General features: G+C 40.4%; 1 protein-coding gene across 6 annotated transcripts in view; it reads left to right on the top strand.

Moving 5' to 3' along the window:
- Positions 4,409-15,235, top strand: part of DCAF8 (DDB1 and CUL4 associated factor 8) — a 40,267-nt gene continuing 29,440 nt past the window's right edge. For 3 of the 6 annotated variants that reach the window (XR_001917883.1, XM_018046372.1, XM_018046374.1), the window contains exons 1-2: positions 4,409-4,724; positions 5,632-5,704. The gene's annotated coding sequence lies outside the window, so the exon portion shown is untranslated. Of the gene's footprint in view, positions 4,876-5,631; positions 5,705-15,235 lie in introns of all 6 variants that reach the window. The other 3 variants (XM_005677226.3, XM_013975927.2, XM_005677228.3) reach the window with 2 other exon arrangements.

The raw sequence follows: 15,235 nt of genomic DNA, 5'->3' as shown, positions 1-15,235 counted from the left end.
ACAGTCTTTTCAACAATTGCCCTGGGACAACTAGATAGCCACATGCAAAATAATACATTCAATCCTTACGTCACACCATATAAAAAAATTAACTCAAACAGCTAAAAGTAATAATTGTGTCCATGGGATTCTCCAGGCAAAAGTACTGGAGTGGTAGCCATTCCCTTCTCCAGGGGATCTTCCCAACCCAGGGATCCAACCAGGTCTCATGCATAGTAGGCAGATTCTTTACTGTCTGAGCTACCAGGGAAACCCAAGAATTATATAGGACCCCAAATGCATGAGCAATGAAAAAGATAAATTGGACCTCAACAAAATTGAAAAGTTTGTACTTTCAAAGGACACCATCAAAAAAGGCCAAAGACAGCTCACAGAATGGGAGAAAATATTTAAATCACGTAACTGATGAAGGATTTGTATCTAGAAAAACTATGTACTCTTATAACTCCATAATAAAAAGACAAGTATCCCAATTTAAAAATGAGCAAAGGAGGGCTTCCCTGGTGGCACAGTGGTTAAGAATCTGCCTGCCAGTGCTGGAGACACGGGTTCCATTCCTGATCCAGGAAGATCCCACATGCTGCAGAGCAGCTATTGAGCCTGTGCTCCGGAGCCTGGGAGCTGCAACTACTGAGCCCATGGTGCCGCAACTACTGAATCCCAAGAGCCCTGGAGCTGTGCAGTGCAACAAGAGAAGCCATTGCATCACTGCAGTGAGAAGCCTGCACATCACAACTAGTGACTAGGCCCTACTCGCCGCAACTAGAGAAAAGCCCGCACAGCAGCGAAGACAGCACAGCCATTAATCAGTTTTTTTTTTTTTTAAGAAAAGTGAAAGTCCCTTGGTCGTGTCCGACTCTTTGCGACCCCCTGGACTGTAGTCCATGGAATTCTCCAGGCTAGAATACTGGAGTGGGTAGCCTTTCCCTTCTCCAAGGGATCTTCCCAACCCAGAGATCGAACCCAGGTCTCCCACATTGCAGGCGGATTCTTTACCAGCTGTGCCACCAGGGAAGCCCAAGAATACTGGAGTGGGTTTTCAAAAGAAAAACAACCTATTTTAAAAAGTGAGCAGAGGACTTGAATAGACATTTCTCCAAAAAAAAAAAAAAAAAGCAATAAACACATGAAAAGATGTTTGACATCGTTAGTCATCAGTTCAGGTCAGTTCAGTCGCTCAGTCATGTCCAACTCTTTGCGACCCCATGAACTGCAGCACGCCAGGCCTCCCTGTCCATCACCAACTCCTGGAGTTCACTCAGACTCACGCCCATCGAGTCAGTGATGCCATCCAGCCATCTCATCCTCTTGTCATCCCCTTCTCCTCCTGCCCCCAATCCCTCCCTGCATCAGAGTCTTTTCCAGTGAGTCAACTCTTCGCATGAAGTGGCCAGAGTACTGGAGTTTCAGCTTTAGCATCACTCCTTCCAAAGAACACCCAGGACTGATCTCCTTTAGAATGGATTGGTTGGATCTCCTTGCAGTCCAAGGGACTCTCAAGAGTCTTCTCCAACATCACAGTTCAAAAGCATCAATTCTTCTGTGCTCAGCTTTCTTCACAGTCCAACTCTCACATCCATACATGACTACTGGAAAAACTATAGCCTTGACAGACCTTTGTTGACAAAGTAATGTCTCTGCTTTTCAATATGCTATCTAGGTTGGTCATAACTTTCCTTCCAAGGAGTGAAGTGCAAATCAAAAATCACTTCAAACCCATTAGGATGTCTAGAATCAAAAAGTTATTACACATTGGTAAAGATGGGAAAAAACGGAACCTTTATACGTTGCTGGTGTGAAAGTAAAATGGTACAACAGCTTCAAAAAGCACTGTCAGTCCCTCAAATGATTAAACACAGAGTTAACCATATGACCCAGCAATTTAATTCCTAAGTATATGCCCCAAAGAAATGAAACATATGTCCAAACAAAAACTTGTATATACATTTTTATAGCAGCATTTTTTGTAATAGCTGAAAGGTAGAAACAACACTAACATCCATCAACAGATGAATGGTTGAAAGTATACAATGGAATATTTGTTTTAAAAGAAGTACTGTTACATTCTATACAATGGGTGAATTTTGGAAGCATTGCTAAGTGAAATAAGCCAGTCACAAAAGGCCACATACTATATGATTCCATTCATATGAAAGTGTAGAATAGAGAAGTCTATAGGGATAAAACAGATTAGTGGTTTTGTAGAGTTGGAGGGGGATGGGAGATGGGGTGGGAGGTGATACCTAAAGGAAACTGGGTTTTTGTGGGGTTTTTTAGGCGATGAAAATTATTGAAAATTGACTGTTATGTTTGCATATATCTGTGAATGTACCCAAAGCCATTCAATTGAACACTTTAAATGAGTGAATTGTATGGTATGTGAATTTCATTTCAATAAAGCTGTGTTTTAAAAAGTGCCATTGGCTGTCAGGTGTGTCAGTCTAAAACTTGAAGGAGAAGCCTGGTTTGGAAATAAATACATGGGAGTCATCATTATGTGGATAGTAGTTTGAAGTGAAGTAAAGTGAAGTAAAAGTTGCTCAGTCATGTCGATTGTTCAGTTGTGTCCAACTCTTTGCAACCCCATGGACTGTATAGTTCATGGAATTCTCCAGGCCAGAATCATGGAGTGGGTAGCCTTTCCCTTCTCCAGGGGATCTTCCCAACCCAGAGCTTAAAACCAGTTCTCTCGCATTGCAGGCAGATTCTTTACCAGCTGAGCCACAAGGGAAGCCCAAGAACACTGCAGTGGGTAGCCTATCCCTTCTCCAGCGAATCTTCCTGACTCAGGAATCGATCTGGGATCTCCTGCATTGCAGGCAGATTCTCTACCAACTGAGCTATAAAGGAAGCCCTCATCTCTATTAAATGTCACCTCAGCAGAGGTGCCTTCCCTAACCACATATGTAAAAGAGCACACCTACTTAGGTGACCCACTTTTACCCTGCTTTATTTTTCTTTACATTTAATATTTAATATTGTCTGCATGGCCCTCTTTTCCCCCTACACTCCCAACCCCTGCACTAATAAGTTCCACGAATGTTGGAATCTTGGTTTGTTTTATTCACTCCTGCAGCCTCAGTACCTTACCTCAGTAAGAAGAGGCCTTACATGTAGCAGGAATTCAACAGTTGTTGATGGAGTGAATGAAAGAATGAATAGAATGTTAAGGCATTAGATAGTTAACTTTGTGTTCTAAGTCCTCTTAGGTAATGAGGTTATGAAGATGAAAAAGACATAGCCATTACCCTTATAGAGCTTATATTCTAGTAGTATAGATTACAAATATATAATTAGAGGTTAAATATTATATGTAAAAAACGGTATAAAATGCAGAGTGAAAAGACAGAGGAGGATGATAGTGTAGGATACTATTATAGCTGGGATGGTTGAGTTGTCTCTCTGAGGAAGGAGTATTTGGGTAGAGATCTGACTAAGTGGACAGAACAAGTCTAGTAAAGATCGGGTAGGTGAACATTCCAAGAAGAGGGAACTAGTGCAAAAGCCCTGGGGCTCTTCATACTTTGGTCAAGAGTGACAACAAGAAGGCCAAAGGGCTAGAGCAGGGTTAAAGCTAAGTAGTATGGGAGAAGATGAAATCAGAGAAATAGGTGCAGTATCATGTAGGGCTTTCCTTGGAGGTCCTTTTGAGCATTTTTATTTTTATTGTGTGATGGGAAGCTTTTGAGCGAGTGCTCTGGGCTTACATTTTAAAAGGTCAGTCTGACTGCCTTTATTTAACTAGTAGGGCAATAATGGAAGTAGACAAACCAGCTTGGCATCTGTTGCAAAAGTCCACGTATTATAATAATGACTTATAATAGGAATGTAGCGGTAGAAGAGATGACAAGGAGCCTTGCACCCGGGGCCTTCTGGTCACCCCCGCCCCACCCCTCACCCCCGGCCTGGCAGCTGGGTGTAACCTTTTCACGGATCTTCTGCACGCTTCCTTCAGGTGTCAGAAGTAGGGAGAGTGAATACCTCCAGTCCCATTCTTGGGAGTCTTCAACGCACTACCCTGCTTCAGAGAGCCTCTTGAATAGCTTAGCTGCACCTCAGGCTTCTTAAAAAATAGAGGCTCCCAGGGGTAAATAGCTCTCAGAGGTATAGAAACCACTTAACAAGGTCCTCAAAGGAAATGGGGTTTCAGAAGAAATCTAGAGACAGCTGCTTGTTCCAAGTATTCAAAAACGGGGGGAAATGGAGGTCGTTCAGAAGGCTGCCTGCCAGCCTGTTAGACATGAAGTTGATTTCCAACACAATTCTGGGAGGCCGTCTATCTTTTGAGTATCACGAGAGTGAACCCCAGTAAAACTACGAAAAGCAACTTTCCCTTCGCAGTAATGCGCACGCGCCCCTCGCTCCGTTTTCCGTTGACTTTAAGCCCCGCCCCCTATGCGTCCTTCGAGGAGGGTTGGGAGCCGAGAGCTCGCGCGACCACTCTTCCCTCAGCCTTCTCCAGCACAGCGTCGCAAAGGGGCCGGAAAGCGTGGCGGCGCAGGCGCAAGCGCAGAGAGCGGAGGCGGTGGTGGTGGCGGCCGCTGGCCAGTGTAAGATGGCGGCGGCGTTGGTGGCGGCAGTGGACGGGGCGGCTGGGCCCGGAACAGTTGGAGCAGCCGCTGGCAGAAGGATGACCCAAGACGGGAAGCGGGCTGCTGAGCCTCGCCGGCTCCCGTGCTTGTAACTGCCCCAGCCGGACATCCCCCCCCCCCTTGACCTACCCGGTCCGTGTCTCGTTCCGGCTTGGCCTGACCCCTTCTCCCCTGGCCCAGACCCCTCCAGGATGGGTTTGACTCCTTTCCCAAGCTCCCAGGGCTCAGGTCTTCTCCCCATGACCCGAGTCACCGCTGGGAGGACTGGCTGCCCTTCCCTCAGGTCAGCCCCAGGGTTGCCCCTAGGAGCCTGCCCCACAATCTGCAGGACCTCTTGCTTCATCGGGTGACCCATTTGTGTGCGCTCCCCCCCCCACCTTTAGGTTGAGGGACGTGGCGCCCCTCGAGTTCCCCCGTAACCTCGGGGCCACCGCGCAGTGTGCCCCCCTCCCCCATCTCGAGTTCTCGGGCCCAGCACCTTGTACGGAAGGCCGAGGTTCAAGAACCCGGGAGTCAGTTGTTGCCGTCTTTTCCTGTCCGCTTTGTAATGTAATTCTCTGTAGTCTGCCTCCCTTCACCCCTAAATCTTTGAGGACACCCTAGAACGGTGCCGTTTGGTCCCTGTTAGTTGGAAAGCATCTGGTGGTTTGAATTTCTGACTCATGCGATTGCTGCTGGAGTCTGTAAACAAACCGGCACCAGCGCGATCACGCTCTCTGCGGGATTTCCCCCCTGCCCTGTGGCTGCTTGTTGAGAGGTTTGCTTATGGGTTAGCTTTGAAAAGATTCAGCTTTTACTTTCCAGTGAGTTTTACATTTTAGCAGAACTGGGAGATTACTTGCCTGGTTCATTTCATTTCTGTAACAATGTTTGAAAGTTACTTCTTTAGTAACAGATAAATTTCTGTGGTTCTAAATAGTTCGAGGAGGTCTGAAAAATACTAGCATGTATTAATACTTTTTTTTTAATTATGTTACAATTTTTTTATTATGTTTAGTAGAAGAGACACCTTTGCCATTTAAACTTTAACTTTTCTCAGTCCTTCAGTGAATCTGCAGACCTATTTTCTCAGGAGCTCAGCCTGACCCTACTTCAGTGATAAAGGAGGAAAGGTGAGTAGGAGTTGAAGGCATTTAAATTCGAGTTCAAGACATACCCTACCCTGGTGCTCAAGTGCTGACCACTAAAGTCATAAAATTCCTGCCACTGTTTCCAGAGAGTTGGGGTATTGTTCTTGGCTTTGTTCCACCTCTGGTAAAATTACTTTTGCAAGTTTAATTGACTCTAGGCTTCTTGACTTTCTATCCTAAATGGTTGCTGCATATCTTCACATGACTCCAGTTAAGCCTAGAAGTGAATGTATCTTCATTTGCCTCCCTGTTTTGCCTTTGTGCGGATCGTATTTCTTACACTGTTAAAAGCTGGGAATTAGTTTGCCAGAGTTCTCTTTAGCCCTTTGTCAAATCAGTTCTCTTTGCCTCTTAGAGCTTTGGATTGTCATTTCTTGCTATTTAGGGGAACATTTAGCCACTTTTAACTAAAAGCTAGTGAATCCTGAGTGATACTGCCTTTTGTTGGTGTCTGAGTTCATCCACCTTAGAATTCTGCTTTTCAGGACTTCATGATAAATTTTGAGTGGAAAAAAGACCCCACAAAACACTGGTGCTCTTTTATATCTGGTCTGAGGAGTTCTTATTTAGCAGAGGAATCATCCTATGCATTCAGCAGCATGGGCCAGTGCCACAGAGGGAGTTAGGACATACTACTGGCAAATGTAATTTTTGTAAAGATTTTGGATTCCTGGTAGCAGAGAATAGTACTATGGTTGAGTTTCATGGGATGTGACGGAAGAGCTGAGTGGCTCTGGAAGGTAGACCTGGCTGATTCTTAATATGTTTATGATTTGTAGTAGGAAGAGGTTGAGTGTGACACTGGTGAGTTTTATTCCACTTGGTGTTCTGTGTAGAAATGGCTTATTAGGAGCTGAAATAAGGTAATTGGCAGTATGTGTGTGTATCAATCAGATAAAAGAAAAATACAGTCTTTAGAACTTGATAGGTCTGGGTTTAAATATTGTACTAAGATTTATTAGCCATGTGACGTTGGGCAAGTCCTTAAACTTTTCTGAGTCTTTTCTTAATTTCCACATCTCTGTAAGTGGGATAATACAGCTTATGTCCTAGAGTCATTGTCAGTATTGTGTGAGGAAACTCATATAAAGGTCTTATATTATGCCTAGCACAAGATAGACACTGAAAAATTTTTCTTTATACATCATTGATATAGCTTTAAATAAGTTGTACGTGGGGTGTCCTCCTCTTTGCCTTTTAGTTTTGAACATGATTTCCTGGTAATTTTTTCAGATTCATTTTTAATTGGCCAGCTTAGATGTGTTCTTTGTAGGTGCCCACCTAGGGTTGCCTTTTGATCGTGATTCGGGTCATTCTGGTGGGAGTTTAAGACCAGAGAACAGCAGGAATATTAGATGTTGATGTAGTGTCTTTCTAAATTCATTCTTAGACTAAGCATCAGTAACTTTCCTTTATTCTCTGCTCCTACCTCTTGGTCTCCCTTTTAGCACACCTAATCAGAGTTTATATAATTCCTTCCTACCTGATTCAATGTTGCTCACCACCTCAGCTTCAGCTACCGCTTATGCCTTTTTGTTTTTGCCACAGAAAGAATACATTTTTTCCAAGCTGTTGGGCTCTGCAGTGATCCTCATCAATAGCTTATCAAAGGACTAGACCATGAGGGACTTCCCTGGTGGTCCAGTGGTTACAATTGCACTTCCATTGCAGGGAGTATGGGTTTGATCCCTGGTCAGGGAACTAGGATCCCCATGGCCAAAAAAACAACCCTGGACCATGAAAAAGTCTCCTTTCTTTTTGAAGTGAATCTGGGCTAGGAAGTCAGGAATGCAGTTTATTTCATCTCCCCAACTTGGCCATCTTAATAATATGACAGCAGAGATGAAAAGTTTTTAACCTTCTCTTGTTGGCTTTCATTTCACTTTTTTTTTTTTTTTTGGAAATTTTATCAGAATTTTTATTTATTTAAATTTGAGGCTAATTACAGTATTGTATTGGTATTGCCATACATTGACATGACATATATTTTTGAGTGTGGTAAGGGCACATGAAAATTAAGAAAATGTTGATAACATTACGATGAAAGCAACTGTATTCATTCAAGCCAATGATCAACTTAAAGTTAACAACTTTGATTACTACCATCTAGGGTCTAAATGCTCTCTCTTGAAAGGTGAAAATTCTTGGGGTGAAGGATAGTAACATGCACTTTATTATTTGTGTTTTGTTGTGTTTTTTTTTTTTTTGAGATCTTGAGTTCTGTGTTGAGTAGGGCGGGAGCAGGTGTGGGAGGAGAAAAGGAAATATGTTGAAAGAGCCATAACTTTGTTCCTTATTACTGTATGTGCTGGGTAAGAGCCTTCTCCCACCATCAACACTACCAGGAAGGTCTTCACATTTTATGTTCCAGGTGACACCTGTGTATACAGTGAATCAGTATTTGTAGTCTGTGGACCAGAATTCTAAAATTCTTGTATTTCTGAGGATATTTTATATTTCAGGGTATTGCATAAGAATTGTTGCATCTTGCTAGTAAGTATTTTCTTCCGTGGTTGCAGTAGGAAGCTAGTTATGCTTATGATCTTAGTTCCCACCACCAACCTGACAGGGCATTTTATACAGCAACTTATTAAATGTATAAGAATCAGTCTCTGTGACCTTTAGTTTTGATTAGGATCAACCTAAGAGAGAAACATGTCTTCAGAGAAAACTTAAAAGAAATGTCTTTTTATTACCTTTTAAAAACAGTACTGGCATTTCAAAAGCAGACGTACTCTAGTAGAAGACATTCTGTAGAAGTGTGCCCTGTTTTGGGAGACTGAGGTCTTCAGAGTTTCATGCTCTAGGTCCTGTGTTCTATCAGATGAGTTAAAGGCTTTTAAATAATGAAGTGACTGGTTGACCTTTGTTTTCAGATAGGTTTATTCCTGGATAATTTCTACTGTGGAAAAGTTACTCTAAACATATCTAGTAAATGTTCAGAGTTTCTATAAAAGAGTTATCCAAACAGCTTTTTATTGCATCACATTGGTGTTAGATTTTAAGATTGAATTAATTTTTTTTTAAAGCAGATTATTGGTGAGCCAAGATAATCTGTTATTTGCCCTCACCCATTTGGAACCCAGGCAACTGAAGGAATTGAATCAGCGGCAGTCATGGAAGTAATGACTGTGCATATCTTAGTTTTAGAGCCCAAAGTCAGTGATTTTAGATTAGCTTTACGGTAATACTGAACACTTTTCATCTTTCATTTTCATGAGTAAACTTCATCACTCTTAAAATTGGTCAGAAAAGGGGGTTACCTGTTCTTGTTTACTGATTCAGTTATTCTTAGAATGAGAAGAAAATCTTGAAAGGTAAAGAATAGAGTGTGATGCATTTTATGAATTTGTCACTTCTTTATATAGCAGTTTTTTAAATTTCTGCCTCTACAGAACATAGTTTCTGGGCCAAAAGCTCAGTTTCTCAAGTATTACCTTTATCCAAGGAAGGTATATGCCCAAGATAAGCCAATGAACTAAAGCTGTCCTGAATTTGCAAATAGGACATGATAAGTGATTAATTTGACAAAGGTGACATTAATGAAACATAGTATGTCTAATGGATTGGGTTATTGCAGAAATTTTCATCGTATCTAAGAGGTTAAATATTTGCTCTTATCCTCTGAGGATACTATTTAAGGAGGTCTGGGCAAGTTCTAATGTGAAGCATCCATGTTGCCTCACGTGTCTTTTTTTTTTTAAGTTAGCCATCTGGAAAGCTATTATAGGATTTACCTCTAGTGGTAGCCAAGAGGCTATATTCCTCTGGTGTTTTAAGCATTGCCACATTTTCAGGTATGTTTGTAACCTTACTCAGAACCCACATTATACTCTCGCCTCTAGTGTCATTCAGATTGGAGGGCACGTCTTGATGTTTTTAGCCTCTCCTTATTGTTTTAAGTTGTACCCTTTTATCTCTCTGGTATACTTTTGAACAATTTTAACAAAAAAATTTGAAATGTGAAAGGCAAAAGCAGGTAATGGGGACTGGATTCAGATGTAAATACAAGTCATTTCATAGTAACACTATGTTTAATAATGTTAGTAACAAATGTTTAAATATAAAACATTTCATAGAAACACAGTGAAATTTCCTAAGTGATTTTCCTTAAAATTATTTAAGTTGAGGTGAATGGGCTTAAATGTTATTATAAAAAGTTCCTTAGCTTTGCTGCTGCTGGAGATAGCACTTAGCACATTCCTAACATACTCTGAAATACTGTTAGTAGAATTAAAGTCAGTAAACTATAAACACAGGGCATTTGGTGTTACCAACAGGGAGAGAAGGCATTCATTCCAGTGGAGGAACAGAATTCCTTATTTTTAGTATAGTTGATGTAGGACTTATGTTCCTCCTCATCATTTGTGATGATTGATTTGAAGTTTTCACCTTGGCTATCTTCTGACACTTCAAAAGGCAGGAGAAATTAAAGAGACTTAATGTGGTGGGCTCTTGGGTATATTGCTTTACCCTAGTTCATAGAACATGAATGTGCTCGAAGGTATTAACAGAGCTCTCTGAATTCTTTTTTCTTAATTTGATTGTGCCAGTCTTAGTCATGGCATGCAAATTCTTAGTTGTGGTGTGTAGGATCTAGTTCCCTGACCAGGGATTGAACTTGTGCCCCCTGCATTGGGAGCCCAGAGTCTTAACCACTGAACCACCAGGGAAGTCCCTCTCTGAATACTTTAAAAGACCAGTGATATAGCACATAAGCAGATTTCATAGACTTGGAACTGTCTTAATTTGTGTACAGTGTTTGGAGGATCATTGTCGAGTGGTGAAGATATAGAAAATGCAGTCTGGAACCAGAGATGAGAAGCTAGAAAAATAATATAAATGCCTGACACGTATAGATAGCCAATTGCAAATACCATGTTTAATCCTCTAAACCATTTCTTCAGGATAATGGTATTGTCCCATTTTACAAAAAGAGAAACAAACTCACAGGTAGGTGGTAGAAGTAAAACTCAAGCCCAAGTCTGAGTAACACCAAAGCCCTTTTCTTTTCATTATACCATATGCTGTCTTTAAAAACCAGGGCTCTTCAATGCCAAGTGATGAAGCAAATTGAGCTGAAAGGTAGAATTCAGTGCTGCTTATAAAAGTGTATTTAAAATATAAAAGGTCTGTCCAAATGATAATATGAATGAAAACATTCTTTAATTGTTTACACATAGATCTCAGATTATCATTAATTGGTAACCTAATAAGTTTTTTATGGAAATAGTTTTAATGGGCTTAACTGAAGAGATAGCTGAATCTTTCATGATACTTGAATAGGGAGGAAACCAGCATTTTCCCTCAGTTCCTGAGGTGATTCCACAGAAAAGCAGCTGGCTCACTGAGCTAGACACTGTCGGTCCTGCCGCTATACAGTGCTTCTCACATTGATCCCCTTCTGTTCATTTCTTCTGCCATCGACCTGATACAGGGTCTCATTGCTTCTAACTTTGGCAACTTTGTGATAGCTTTTAAAGAAAATATTTCATGTGTGTCTTTTAAGAATTATTCATTTGTTACAATTTTTAATTACACTGGGTCTTGGTTGCTTCATGCGAGCATTTCTGTCGGGGTTACTCTCTACTGCCATGCGAAGGCTTCTAGCGGCGGAGCACAGGTTCTAGGTGCACAGGCCGAGGTGGTAGCGCACAGATTCAGCTGTGCATCAGCGTGTGGAACCTTCCTCGATTGGGGGTCAAACCCATGTCGCCTGCATTGGTAGGCTGATTCTTACCCACTGTGCTACCAGGGAAGTCCTCTGATAGCTTTTAGACTTGTTTCTCCCTTTTCTGTCCATTTTATTATTCTTAACCAAAACTTCCTGATGCCCAACACACACACACATGCGCACACACACACACACTCTCTTCCACTTACACTCTCTTCCACTTACACACACACACTCTTCCACACACACACTCTTTTCCACTTACGCACACACACTCTCTTCCACTTACACTGTCTTCCACTTACACACACACTTCCACACACACACTCTTTTCCACTTAAACACACACACTCTCTTCCACTTACACACACACACACACACACACCCTTCCACTTATTATTCTTAACCAAATCTTCCTGATGCCTGACACTCACTCACTCACTCACTCTTCCACTGCACTACCAGGGAAGTCTTTTAAACTTGTTTCTCCCTTTTCTGTCCATCTTGTTATTCTAACCAAATCTTCCTGATGCCTAACACACACACACTTCTTAACTGATGAACTATTTCCCCCTGAAACAATATAATCCTTATTCTGTTGAACTTTGACAATATTCTATTTATCTTTTCTTTTTCTTTCTTTTTTTACTTTTTTTTTTTTTTTCTTTCTTTTCTTTTTTTTTTTTTTCCCATTTTTTGGCTGCACCATGTGGCTTGTGGGATTTTAGTTCCCCAACCAGAAATTGAACCGGGGCTATGGTAGTGAAAGAGCAAAGTCCTAACCACTGGACCACCATGGAATTTCCTTTTTTTTTTTTTAATGGTACTAACACTTGTGTCTCTTACATCGTAGTTGTATACCTGTTTTTCTTAATCGATTATTGGCTACAAAAGGTATTATGACTGCCTTGTCTGTATTTGTAGCTCCTGTCTTGCCTTGTATATTGTTGCATTACTAGCATGTCTCAGTACAAGTGGGCCACTGGGTGGTGCCAGAGGCCTATTATTTAGATTAAAAAGGGAGGCTCAAGCTGCTGTATGGTTAGCCAGTGCTGTTGCATATTCTGCAGGATAGGAATAGAGATTGATTTCCCTAATCCCAGAAACATTTATAGTTTCTGCTCCTCATTCCAGCTTACCAGAGGAGACAGTATAGTGTATTTGTTAATAACACCTCCAACTACTTTAATAGAGAGTAGCCCCGCTATAAACATGTTTTTTATAGTATGAGTTTCAGCTTCGTTGGGGTCATTCTTTGAATTTCAGAGCCTAAGGTTCTCTGTCTGATTAATAAACACTGTACTGTTAAGAGTTGGGCTGGCAGCTGGAGTTGGGAAGGTTGACTTGGAGAAGTGTTTACTGTAAAGTAGAATAGTAGTAAGGTAAAGAGAATGAATTTAAATGAGTCATTTCAGTTTGAAAGCAAAAACTGGTTATGGAGAAAGTAGTACTGGTTGATTCCAGATGGACTGTAGGGACCCAAGACTGAAAAGCAAATTTGTACTTTGGATGGAGATCAACCCTGAACAGCTGTTCAGTTATGAGTGGTATGGGATATCTGTCCTCTCAAGAGGAACTAGGGATTGTGTGGCTCTTAGATATCTGTCTTACTAATAATTGAAGTAGTTTCTACCGTCACCTTTCACTTTCAGAGGAAGTTCTGAGACCTTGTCTCATTTAAACATGGGCGTCTATGTAAGAAAGTTGGGAACTTATGTTGCAGAATGAGACATGCCAAATGAGACAGCTGGATGGACCCAAGAGAATGCTGGGATTATGTAACTCAAAAGAACTCACTGAACCTAAGTTCAGGTCTTAGTAAAGGGATCAGGAACAGTAATATTGTTCAGAAATTGAAACTGAGGTAGAGTAGAGTTATCAGATCGTTTTCTATAGACCCTAGACTCCAAATGGATTAAAGTGAACTTGAAAGAGAAATCTTTGAAATTTCTATCAAGGTCGAAGGCATATGTATACAAATTAATAGTACAACTACTGTAACTACTTTGGACTACTTTAAGCTTCTGATATTCTTAGTTGTCACCTAGACAATAGGGTTGAAGACTTTTATGAGTTCAGGATTTAACTTACATTTAATGGGGTTCTGATAAGGCAGCTTTGTTTGCAACAAAAATTCTTCCATGTTTTAATTTTCAGGCAAGAAGACCTGACATTTTGCTCTCATTTATTGTGACTTATTGACCACTATTAGGTAGCTTCTGTTAATAATCACAAGATCGAGAGTCTAGTATTTTTAATTGTTGGGTTGTATCTTGTCATTTAACACTTTGCGTGAATTTCCTCCCCCTCACCCCCTTTCTCTTTTCTGGCCAGATTGATTGATAATTTACATACAGTAAAATTTGCCCTTTGTTTCATTGACCTATTCTATGAATTCTAACATGCATAGTCATGTGACACCACTGCGATGAAGGCACAGAACATTTTCATCTTTTCAAAAGGTTTTCTCATGACTGTTTGTTGTTAGTTCCTTTCCCCCATATCCCAGCAATGACTCTGTGTCCCTGTAGTTTATCTTTTCCAGACTGTCCTGTAAATGAAGTAATACTACGTAACTGAGTCTTGCTTCTTTCACGTAGCATAACACATTTGGGATCCATCCATGTTGTGTGTATCAGTAGTTCTTTCTTTTTATTGCTTAGATGTAGCCTATTGTGTGATGGACCATAGTTTGTTTATCTATGACCTAGCTCAAAAACACTTTAGTTTTTGATGGATCTAAGTAAAGTCACTTAAAACATTTACATTTAGATTTTTAGATGGATCTTTTCATTCTTAGTTTCATTTTTCTTTAGTATGTACCCGGGTAGGATTCCTGGGTTGTATGGTAAGTGTATGTTTAACTTTATTTTAAAAAAACTCAAAAAAAATAAATAAATAAAAATAAAAAAATAAAAAAACTCAAACCAACCGCTTTCCAAAGCAACTAACTACCGTTTTACATTTCTCTGAGCGGTGTGTGAGAGTCTAGTTACTCTACCCTTTGTTAACACTTGATAAAGAAAACTTTCATTATTATTATTTTTTAAATTTCAGCTATTTTAATAGGTGTGTAGAGGATTCTCATTGTGGTTTTAATTTGTATTTTCCTAATGACTCATAATGTTGATCATCTTTTTCAAGTGATTGTTATTTAGGTGTGAGATTCTGTAAATATGTTCCTGTTGCTGTCAAATATGTCTTTTGCAGATATTTTCTTCCAGTCCATAGCTCATCTTTTCATTTTTTAACAGTGTCTTGAAGAGTAGATTTTTAATTCTGATATAGCCAGTTAATTAACTTTTTCTTTCATGGTTTGTGCTTTTTTGCCTTGTCTTAAGACATATTTGCCTACCCCATTGTCACAAAGGTTATCTACTTTGTTTTCTTCTAGAAGTTGTACTGTTTTAGCTTTTACATTTAGGTCTGCGATTCATTTTGAGTTAGTTTTTGTATATCGTTCAGTGTACAAATTGAGGGTTTTTTTACATTTGGATGTCCTGTTGTTCTAGTATACCTAGTCTCTTGTGTAGCTCTTGCATCAGTGTTAGGATAAGAAAGCAGCCCCAGTGGTTTTAAACAAGAGCTGTTTGGTGCTTCTTCCACAGACTACTCTTACATCCTGGATTAACTCCCCCTCTTCTTGATATTTAGCTAATATTTTATCATGTATTTGGTCAAAACTTTAAGGCCTTTTTAAGACAGGAAAAATCTCAGTCATTAGAATTTCTTGGGTAGAAATTAAAATGACACCTGGGTCTTTTTCACCATCCCCCATAGTTTCCTCTTTAACCTTCCCTTCGGCAGGGGTTATGGTTATTTTTAGAGCACAGGCAGTA

Source organism: Capra hircus, chromosome 3 (genome assembly GCF_001704415.2).
Source record: "Capra hircus breed San Clemente chromosome 3, ASM170441v1, whole genome shotgun sequence".
In the NCBI taxonomy this organism is placed as follows: domain Eukaryota; kingdom Metazoa; phylum Chordata; class Mammalia; order Artiodactyla; family Bovidae; genus Capra; species Capra hircus.
This window is presented reverse-complemented; position numbering and strand designations above follow the sequence as displayed.